This window comes from Botryllus schlosseri, chromosome 4 (assembly GCF_051294905.1).
Source record: "Botryllus schlosseri isolate E-star chromosome 4, Bs_hap1, whole genome shotgun sequence".
NCBI lineage: Eukaryota > Metazoa > Chordata > Ascidiacea > Stolidobranchia > Styelidae > Botryllus > Botryllus schlosseri.
Window position 1 is genome coordinate 18,038,090 of NC_137239.1, and position 12,200 is coordinate 18,050,289.

Here is a 12,200-nt window from a genome sequence, read left to right on the forward strand (position 1 = left end):
ACCGAACGATACACAGTCACTTCGAAATACTCCGTTGATCGTAATTTCCATCATCGTAATAATCGAAGTACATTTGTTTCGAATCGCTGGAGTGGTTGAGCTTTACATCATCAGACTACCATCTGTACATCAAGAATACATCCGACTTGTAACTGTATCGTTTACCTAACCGAGTTGTATGCACAGTTTGATATTTAGCGATTGCTGAACAGACCACTTCGAAATACTGCGTTGATCTCAATTCTTTTGTCGTGATAATCGAAGTACATTTGTTTCGATTTCATAAAAAACAACTTTTCTATGACATGATAAATTTTTGAAAAGTTATGGTTGTCGGTTCATACTAAGACCATGTTACGTCCAAATATGGCTGCTTGCCTGTTTCCAAGTCGTCTATGCCCACATTGAATGTACAGAGTCGTCGCATGATGAGACTTGAGCATGAATTTGTTGAGACTTGAGCATGAATTTGTTTTCCATGATGTTTGTACACCGACACATTGTATGTACAGTGTACACCTCGTTTACGCGAATACTTGTGAACAATCGTGACGTACTTGATGTGATGGTGTATGCATTGGTATTTTTCATGGAGACAAAACACGGTCTGTAACATGTTTACTTGAATATTGGTCGTTGGTTCATGAGTGAATATCCGGATCCGACCCATACACTTTCTCATATTAGTGATCCGGTTTCAGCTGACTGGAGCGATATATGTATTGACCAGTAAAGACACAATATAGTAAACAGACCTGAGGAAACTCACAAGTAACCCGGAGTTGTTAGCGCGATGGGGAACATAAATTCATCCGTTTTCCGAACACCATTATCCGTTTATCAACCAGTTACCAAAGTCGAGGAGGTGTTTTATTCAGACATTTTGAGTCTGGAAAATCCAAAGCACGAACCCGGACATCACGGACATATCGGAAACCCCTTTATTCGCCAATTCCGAAAACATACATGTCGATGTACAACAGCACATTGTTATTGTATGTGAGTAACCAATGATTTTGATGGGATGCATCAGAGCAAGTGAATATTTGATTAGACAAATGTATCGGAGTCGTTGTTGGTGTATATTTTGTCACTACCCGTTGTAACAATATACAAAATTATCAAATTGTCCGGTGTGGTTGTCAGTTTTCAAAACGAAAATGGTATTGTTACCCAGGGAAAAGATAGATTTCCAAGTGAAAACGGTATTGGTACTCAGGTAAATGATAGTTTTCCAAACGAAAAAGGTTTGTTACCGAGGGAGAAAATATATTTCCGAAAGAAAATGGATAGTTACTTTAGGTAAAAGTATTTTTCCAAGTGAAAATGGTTTGTTAGTACGGGTAAACGCCAGATCTCCAGAGGAAAATGATAAATTTTTACTCAGGTAAACGGTGGATCGCCAAGTGAAAATGATTTGTTGCTCAGGGAAAAATATATTTCCAAGTGAAAAAGGTTTGTTATCCAGAGAAAAAATATATTTCCAAGTGAAAAAGGGTTTGTTACTCAAGGGAAAAATATATTTCTAAACGAAAATAGTTTGCTACTCTAGGAAAAAATATATTTCCGAACGAAAACGATATTGTTACTAGGGTAAGAGTCGTGTGTTCAGTGTCGTTGGTCTTGTTAAACGTAGTTGTCCGGTTGTACAATATACTTGTCGTGAGTCTACAATTAAGAAGGGAGAGAATGAAAACACTATTATGAGTGTCAGAAGGTTGTTGTATGTACATTTGACAGTAACCCTATCATTCGCATATGACAAACACAACCATGACCGCGAATACATGTAACTAACTTGTTCGGTCTCGATCAATGCAAAAGAGATGATACGTTTTTGAAACCGTAGCGAAGACCACATGTAAATCTATGCGATAGACTTCTATCTCCTTACATTCAGTCGTGTCGTGTCCATTTTAATACAGGCCCCACATGTATGACATGCACACACCAACACCGTAAACAGAAGTCGATGATTTTGATTAATAAAAATATTTCTTGACTACATCGGAATGTCTATATTGTAGAAAGTAAATACTTTTATGGTGTTGTGTGTTTAATGAAAGCGATTGGTTACAAGTATGTTTTTGGCGGAATAAAATTTATTTTTCTGTATGTGACAGTTTGTGAGGAAATGAAAATAGATTCATGGTTTTAATTGGATTGCGCTGTTTAATGTACGCTTCAACATGGAGACTTGACGCGGAACAACAACTCGATTCACAAAACAATTTGCCACTGGTGTGCAGAGGGTTAGGAGCATTTTAATACAGCTCCATCTACTGGTTGTTGTGAGGATAATCATGTGATGACTCAGCACTTTTCGTTAGCAAAGTAGATTGATCTGTGTGTAAGATTCGAGAGTATGATGTTTCTGTTGGTACTAGTGCTGTGTTGAACTATTTGGTTCTTAAGACACATGAACAACCATTCAGACAATAAAGTTCTTGAGGTAACGAAACAGTTTGTAGAGTCAAACCAACCATTCTTTAGTTTCGTAATGTGAGAATATCGAGTAAAGTTGATTACTTTGTGTGATGTAAATATCTTTCGTACTTTTGTAAGAGTTGTGGGGGTCTCATAAAAAAGTAACTAGTTGACAAAAACAAAATATTGAATGAAGGTTCGTCTGTTGTTTTCATAAGTCAAGAGAGTGAAAATTGTTGTTGTTGTTTTTGTTACACTAAATCGAAATAGTGTGAAAGCGTCACCAATCATTGCGTATGTTCGTAGCATGGAATATCGAATATTTTCGTGTGCCATGAATATCTTTCATATACACTTAGTATGAAATGAGATGCGTGGAATAATAATTAGTGTCCTACAAAAGTAAAACTTGTTGTGTTTGCTTGTGTACTTTTTATCATTGTTTGTTGTGGTTTTGAAAGACGGGTGAGTTTACATTTAAATATAGTAAGCGGGACAACTCAAGTAATAAATTTTGCTCGGTTGAAAATCGACACGTTTGAAAATACCGGTCAATGGAGTAACAGTATCAATATGAGTGGTATATTATTTTTCGCGAGATGCACCAATCTTCTAAGCATAACTTTTCAAAAATTTATCATGTCATAGAAAAGTTGTTTTTTATGAAATCGAAACAAATGTACTTCGATTATCACGACAAAAGATTTGAGATCAACGCAGTATTACGAAGTGGTCTGTTCAGCAATCGCTAAATATCAAACTGTGCATACAACTCGGTTAGGTAAACGATACAGTCACGAATCGGATGTATTCTTGATGTACAGATGGTAGTCTGATGATGTAAAGCTCAACCACTCCAGCGATTCGAAACAAATGTACTTCGATTATTACGATGATGGAAATTACGATCAACGGAGTATTTCGAAGTGACTGTGTATCGTTCGGTATGTTCACCAATCGCTAAATGTCGGTTAATTAAACGATACAAACGACAGCTTGACGATGTTAAAGCTCAACCACTCCAGTGTGTTTATTGCAAAGTATTTCTCGCAAACAAAATATCGAAAGTCGACCTCGGCTTCATTAACCAAGTGAGTGAAAATTGTTTTCGGTTGGGTGGATATGATTTGTACTTAGAAAAAACGACCCACAACGATTAAGCGGCGCTGTTTAATATCCAATGAGTGTGTGAAATTTCTTAGGGGTTTGATTTAGCTAGTTAATTACCGGTGATTCAATCACATACAAGTATATCGTTTTTTTAGTGAGTATTGTGACGACATTTACTTTGATGAATGACAATGGGAAAATTTCCAATTTCTCTGATCGTGTGCGTTGCGCAAATAGTTCTAGTACGCATTCAGTGAACATCAGACAAATTGACAACGAATTTCAATAGTTTGGTTAGATGATGACAATTATTCTGGAGGTTCAAATCGATATCACTACTACGAACAGCAATACAAACACATTTTGTAGATTTCAGTGTAGCGCACATTTCGATTTTATTAATGCTGAGAGGTTTCTGTATTACTCAAGTATAGTTGAATAGGTGGTGCCTAGCAAACATATTCCAATTTGTTTTTTCTAATGATCAAAGTGTGTGTGAAATGATGCGAACGGATTAAGCATTAATCAAATGGTGGTATGTCAATTCACCGAGTGTGATATCTTGACACCGGGTAATGCGCAAAAGTGTTTCAATTCTCACCGACAATAAAGTATTGTACCGGTTATTGTTCAACAAAGGAAATTGTTGTTTCATCTTTAGTCTTGTTTACTGCAGACAATTACATTTGTAAAATATTTCCTGATATCCACAATACACTGCGTGGTTTGTACCAAGGCTGAATAATTTTCCAATCGAGAACATTTTAGACACACATAGTTTACAAATCAATATGTTAATAACAATGGTACTGAAAAGTTTGTTGCTGTCACAATAATCTTTACCACAACGCCGGGTCTAATTAACGCAAATAATTTAATAATCAAGTCATGATCAACTATTACATATGTCAAATCAATGTGTCAATCCTTATGTTTACATCATGGTAATTTTCAATATAACGCCTGCGTTCGATTGTAAGAAATGAATTCTCAACTATGTTGGCAGACTTTCAAATCTCGCATACTCAAACATATTATGTTAATCTCAAGTCGCCGACACCGAGAAGTAATTACTTTTATCTTACAAAATATACCGCATAGTAATTTCTTTGTCTCGCAGAATAGTAACGACTTTTACAGTTGAACAAAAAAAGGCGAGTTGGCGGTATATGCCTAAAACCAAACTTGCTATGGATTTTAGATTGTAGCGATTGTATGGACTCGTGTGTGCTTGACTGTTTTCATACTGATACTGTTTGAGTTGATTGGGTGAGTTACAAACGATTTACTTGACAAGGTTTTTCCTTGTTGGCTCTTTGGAGTATGGTAAGATGGTAAGATGTCGAGACGTAATACTATTTCCGTTAACTCAATTGCAACGAAAAAATAACCAGATAGCTTGTTCAAGGTTTCGACAAATAGATTGAAATATTCCGATTTAACTCATCGTGTCGCAACTCGATCGCGGTATGTACAAGTGGTTGGCAAGTAAGAAATATTTACAACAGGTGCTTTTTCATTGATTGATTCTATTGTGTGTAGTAACACATTAAAATATCATGATAGTATAGTGAAATTATTTACTGAAACTCTATTTGACAAACGGAAAACTCAGTCGTGAATAGAGTTGTATGGTTTCATCACTTGTTTCAAATCAACATGCGCATAATCTCTAAATATGTATGGGTTGAAAGTTGGTAGTCATGTTTGTCAATCTATTTCAATTCAGACTATGTCAAAGTCCAAATATTTCATTTTGGGTGATCTCAATTTACCTTTAGTACATCTCGCGAGTGGATTCCGACGCCGTACTATAACATTCTTAATAATACAGGTTCGAGGATTTTCATGATAGAGTTGGCAAGTGATAAGATGCGTGTTTTTGTTAAGAGTTTGATTTCAAGTTGACAAAGACAATAACTGTATAATGCACATACTTGTGATTCTTGATTCTTGTAGAGTTATAGATGGTATTGATTCTATAGGTGTGTGAATGTTAAATATGTGCGAATAATTCAATGTGACTGAAAGTCGGCGTCAGTAATATTCAGGTTACGGTCGAATCAAAAGATCACGTTAAAAAGATTTCTCAAATTAATTAGAATTGTACCGAATTAACACATTCAGATACGAATCAACTTGAGCTGTGTAGTAAGTTTCATTTCAAGTTAACAAATTGACACATTGCTTGAATATTCGCATGATTCTTATCATACAACTAAAGTCAACCACGTTCCGAAGTGTCAAAACATATAGCGACCACTAGAAAGTGTCAAATTGTTGGTTTACGAATGACCGTCTGCGACGGCTCTGTGACATACTTATTGCGGAAATATTACCTTGTGAGCGATCGGTATGTCTGTAACACCAAATCATGAGCGATCGCTATGTCTGAAGCATTACCCTGTGAGTGGTCGTAGGATTTTAAAATTATTTCACACCTTTTTGAATAAGCGTTCACTTCACAAAGGATTAGGGTTAGAGCGGAAATAAGTGACAATTTGTCGCTATTCAAGTTACCGACACTGACGGTCTGTTATTCGTTACTTATTAAATCTTACGAGCGAAATCAAGTTCTGTGACAAACTGCTTACTAAATTTTCACCGCGTAAGCGATCGATATGCCTGTAACACCAAGTCGCGAAAGATGGTTATGTCCGAGACATTATCTTGTCAGCGATCGCGGGGTTTTGTAACCTATTTCACACCTTTTTGAAATGTTAGTTTGTGAGCGCGGCTATTGATATTCGAATCACCGTCTACGCCGGCTCTGTGGCAAACCAATTACCAAAATATTACATTGTCAACGATCGGCATGTATGTAACAGCGAGTCGCGAGCGATGGTTATGTCTTAGGTATTATCTTGTGAGCGATCGCGGGATTTTACCAATATTTCACACCTTTTTGGAGTGTTAGTTTGTGAACGCGGATATTGTTGGTATTCGAATCGCCATCTACGCCGGTTCTGTGGCAAACTAATTACCGAAACATTACCATGCGGCTGATTCCTAGATTTAGCCAACTATTTCACACCTTTTTACTGAAATTACGACATGTCAACGCAGCCTATACCTGAGAGTACGACATGCCACCGCGGCCATAAGAATAACGATATATTAAAGTCGCACTCACCGTAATTTGGAATATACACATTAACTAAGGACCAATCACATGACTATTTACTTGATACATATTCAACACCATGCCGCCGCGATCTATACCCACAACGTTAGCATGCGACCGATTCCTATCTCCGTAACGCTATCATGCCACCGAGAGGAGCCGAAACACCACTTCATCACCCTATAACTGGAACGTTAGCATGCCGCCGCACGTATACCTAAAAACATTAGCATGCCACCCCCGGTTTTCACGTTAGCATGCCGCCGCCGCCTATACCCGAAAACGTTAGCATGCGACCGATCCCTATCTCCGTAACGCTATCATGCGACCGAGAGGGGGGGGTCAAAAAGGTTAGCATGCCACCCCGGTTTCGCGTTAGCATGCGACCCCGCCCATAAGAACCCCTGCCACCTCACGACCGATCATAATAACTACTGGCGTGGAGTAAACTCACGTTAATACGGTTGCATATATACTGTATTTTTTATTTCCCCATGATACGATATCCGTCCTGCGTTAGCGTCGACATCAGACAAACTGATGCAAGCTGTTATCGTATAAGTTTAGAAGTTGTTTTGTTTTTATACCAGAGTCACAATGGTTTCTAACGATAAGATGTCATGTCTGTACTAGAAGTTGAGGATTGTCGGTTTAGCGTGCGATTTTATCGTATATACGCTGGCTTAAGTATAATGATGCTATGCGGAGTTATCGTCACATTAGGGTTGGAAAGGGCTCGCGGCTTTCGCGAGGTTTTATGTGATGTGAAATCGGTTCAATTGGCTCTTTATATGCTAAAGATTGGAGACATGGCTGGGAAGATAATGTGTAGTGGTTACGATAAGCGCCCACCAAGCAGACGGATCGGGTTCCATTCCCGTCGGAGGTTTATATGGGCTCCTCTTTCCCCGCCGACGAAAAAAGCCCAGAAAAAGATCCGACGAAGAAAGCACTCACAAGGAATTGAAAGAACAAGTAGAAAGGGCCGCGGCTTCAAAAAAAAAAAGATCAACATCGAAAAGAACTATGACATCGGGCACTCTAGGCCGATGAGGTAAATGTTAGAGTAAAGGATCGCTACTGATGCGTGTCGTTCGACATCCTATCTGTTAATGATATCGCATTGTACATTGTGTGTGACTTGTACAGATGAAAAATACAACCCAACGATGTTATGTTCTCTAAAGTTTGAACTAGCCAGAACGCGAAATAAAATGGATATCATCACACATGATGTTCCTTAAAATATTTTGCCCCGCATTGCGCGAAATTCTTTGTTTTTCGATACGTACATATCTCCGCTTATATTCAAATACCGGTGGTCTCCGCCATTACGTCCGGTGGTAGGGACTTGGAAGCTATACCCTGATAAGCTTTTGCTCCGTGGTTTTATTTTTCAAGCTTCTAAATTGCAGGCACGTTTTTTTTATCTGAACCTCAAATGCCGTTCATTTTTATCTGAACCTCAAGTGCCGTTCATTTTGTACTCAATAAGATGCACAGAGTTTGTAATTGCATAACTACAAAGACAACAAATCATCGCACTATACAAGACAATCAATCCGTTGATATAATTGTCGGTTAAAACTTCTTTATGTGGCGTCAATGACAACAGCAGTCGATCTCCAGTAAATTGCTACTTCGAAAAGCATGTGTTATGCATTGCTTTCCTTTCAGACATCCGACATTGCTTGGAGGGAAAAATAGTTCTGCTGAGTCTGCTGTCTCGACAACCTTGTAGTTGCTCCACCTACACTCTCAAAATTCCACGATGGTGCAGACTTCCTTCCTCTCCGTGTTCATTGATTAGCATCGTGGGATGTGTTTATTTGCAAACGCAAATGTCTTCATAAAGTATGCGAAACCTACAATCTCGTTGTTTACATGAAATAATAAGTTCAGTATTGTGCATTTTGAGCTATTTCGTGATTCCATTTAATATATATATATATAGCCCAACTGGAAATTTGCAAAATTTAAATATGGTGGAACACCGCGAGTGTTAATAACTTTCTCAAGAGACCCGTCAGAAAAATTGGTTTATGAACTCCTAATGCCTAGTATATATGGATAGGTGGTCAGTAACGAAGTACTTCGAGTAGATTTTGCCTGTTTGCATTACTTTCTCAAGTGGTTATGATTTTAGACTATACTTCTACCTCTAAATGACAGTTTTCATTTTTAAGGGAAAACTGGACCTATAGTATATATACTTACTTTTTACTTACAAATCTCCACTCCTACGTCTACTCAGGTACTGGTGGTGACTACTTTGACCACCTCTGTATATCGGTCACATCTTGAATTATTTTGACATATAGTGATGATCTGCATTTAAATCGAATCCGAAATATAGTGCATCTAATTTCCGAAGTTCGTAATTGAAGTAATACATCCACAAATTTATTGTATCCGTATTTCCAAATCGGTATATTGTAAAACGAAAGAAGTAAGCCTACGTTCAGTCGTTCACTGCGTTGCGCACTATTTACCGCCACACGCATAGCAATTGAGCTAATGAATGAGATTGAGACAAGCTGTGGTTCTACTGAATTGAAACGTATCATGGTTACTCGATATGTAGCCGATGATAAGCTCGCCGTCCGTTAATCCGAACCAATATGCAAGCTGTTCGAGTACACCACGTGTACGTTACCTGAAACGCAAAAGTGTGAAAACATTAAAAAGTGTAAAATTCTTCGCGGGACACATACGACATTTTCCTAGATGTGGTTTTAAGGGTAGTTTAACCCCTAATCTAATTCACACACCGTATGCTTGATTTATACCAATGTAATGCATTAAGAAGAGACAAGATATCGACATCGAAAGAAGACTTGCCTGAACCTCGCACATTGATGGAAACATTATTCTGGTAGCTGCTGATTCCGCCGACAACTCGTTCGTGCACATCCCCTGTTAGGAATATTCAAGTATAAGCTAGATTGAAACGGTGAGGTCTGATGAAAAGTCGATCTCGACCAATGATGCCAAGGGAATAGGCCATTGGATATCCAATAAATATGAAGTGGAGGTTCCAGTATTAATCAACTAGGCGCGAGAGAAAGCGATTAACATGACACCATTCTCGTTCATAAGCAAAATACAACCATTTTGGGATAGTCGAGTCATTATCTTTTTCTTAGTATTAGTATTTTATTAGCATTCGCGCTATTATTGATATTAGGTAGGCCTAATCGTTAAAATTTGTTTCTGCTTGGCGAGACATAGTATCTTATTTATTTACTCAATTTAAAACAGTGGTTCCCAAAGTGGGCGCCAGCGCCCCCTAGGGGCGTTCGCGAGCGGGAAGGGGGCGCTGGTCATGAAATGGGCGATTGGGGCGCGCTGGCTAGAAAATTGGACGGTAGGGGGGCGCAGAGAGCAAACGCGGGTGGTGTATGTTTAGAAGGCAACTGCTGCGTATAGTATTGAAACGACTGAATAATAAAGCAGCTAGATTCGCAGTAAAAATTCATAGTAGATTCAGTAAGGGCAATTTAGGGTCGTCCGTCTATTTATTCAGCTGTACCGGAAAAGTCCATTGTTACTTCACAATGTTATTCCTGCTCATCAATCGACTAATTTAGCAGTCGGCAGCATCCGCGAAAAGCGTAGTTCATTGTGTTCTGCTGTTAGAACTACGAAGTATATATTTGACTTGAGTAGTTATTGCTCACTGCAAGATGTGACGGCTTTTTAAGAGAAACTGTCTTTCGTGATTTTATTATCTGTTTCAAACGACCGTGGATTTTCCACAGCGCTGTCACCGTGGCCTTCGACACAGCGTTTTGGTTGCGAGAAACGACATCATTCCTACTTGACGGTCGTAATTTATCAAAATTTAAGGGTATAATATATCCGTATTCGTATTCAGTGACAAGTCAGTTATAATTCCCTGGAATTCTGCGACACTTCAACTGTTCCAATTCTCCAGCTTGCTTTGAGCTACCGGTCCAGCTCGAATACCTGATTCTGATGGAGAAACGTGAATCAATCATCTCACAAAATTATACATGAGGATGGTGATTTGCAGTGGTGGTCGAAGGGCCCCCAATTTGGATTATGCGCCTTTTTCAAGGATGATAACGAATAAACATGGAAATCCGTGTACCAAGCAAGAATATGATTCCGTACAGATGTGTCAATCATCATCAGGTCTCCGCATTTGTTACAAAAGTCCCGTATCCCGATAATTATCACGTCTCTGCATGCGGTAGAATTACTTAGTTTTGATGTAGTCTATCCGTGCACACATGCAATAACAGACATGGCCGAATCCAGCATCTGGTCAAACCTTGGCGTGGTGAAAGATAGATAATAAGACCAGATGTGAAAGGGGGTTACGGTTAGATACTTATAGCCCCCCCGGTAAGTCTCGCCCAGCCCCCCCCCCCCGTTCGTAGGGTCACCACTGGTGATTTGGTTTCAGGATATATTGGAATTAGAAGTTCCTCACCGGACAATCAATCCATTCAATGAATTTCCCAGGCATGAACTGTTTGAGCAACTAATTACATTGTGGTTACGGTTACCATACGCCGTTTTTTGAGAGGATTTGGCGATATCTTGAAAATTTGACGTGCCAGAAGAAAACTGAAGGCAGCTTCGAAATCAGCGCAAAAAATACATATATAATAATCACATACCCATGTTCTCGTTTAATAAATTAAGTGACATTTTGTTGACCAGTGTCATTAATGACGTGCGCTACATTTCCCAAAACAGCACATCACTCAGCGCTATCGGTAAATCTAATTACGTGGGTAGGGAGGATAACAAATTTATAGCGATATATATACAATCAATAACCAATATTCTTGACCGATTCATCCATGCATTATTGAAAATTTTCGCACCTGGCGCTACCAGGCCACATAATCTATGCTGACCATCAAAATCTCGCAACGTGGGTATTGGAAAGGGGCGTTGGAGGATACAAGGTTTAGAACCACGGCTTTACACACTTTCTTTGTCGCGTCATACAAACTCCTGTCAATTCTTGTTGACATTTTTATCAAAAAAACATTCATGAAAATCTATACTGAATTCAGTGAACTAATATTTAGAGCTCCAAATCTTGTTGTAATGTAGGCCTTTAGCCATAACTTTCGCTGGGAGACAAAACATCGTTTGTAAGTGAGGATGACCGCTAATCCCTTGCACTGATTGCATTATTTAACGAATTAGGATTTTTGGGAACGTATGAAGTAACATATTAAAGCACATAAATCTCAACAAACAAGATTTGAACATGAATATGGAAAAAGTGGCTTGTAACTTTAATTGTTATGACATAATTGGCTGTATTGACTTTATTTTGAACCTGGATTGCTCACACGACATATGTATTGATGTGTATCGTGATTGGACATTATTATTACTTGATTACAATTACTGAATTGTGTTGTACTGCGTCGAGTAAACGACGATAGTCATTCGTTTCTGTTGCCCTGCACGTCAGGACCTTCTGTTATGTTCGCATGAATAAAGTCTTAAGTTAGTACATTACATGGCGTTGTCGGCAGGACCTATCTAA

General features: G+C 38.6%; 1 protein-coding gene across 2 annotated transcripts in view; it reads right to left on the reverse strand.

Moving 5' to 3' along the window:
* LOC145437212 (ficolin-2-like) overlaps positions 1-12,200 on the reverse strand; it is a 145,187-nt gene that overhangs the window by 11,941 nt on the left and 121,046 nt on the right. The gene's annotated exons all lie outside the window — the stretch shown is intronic.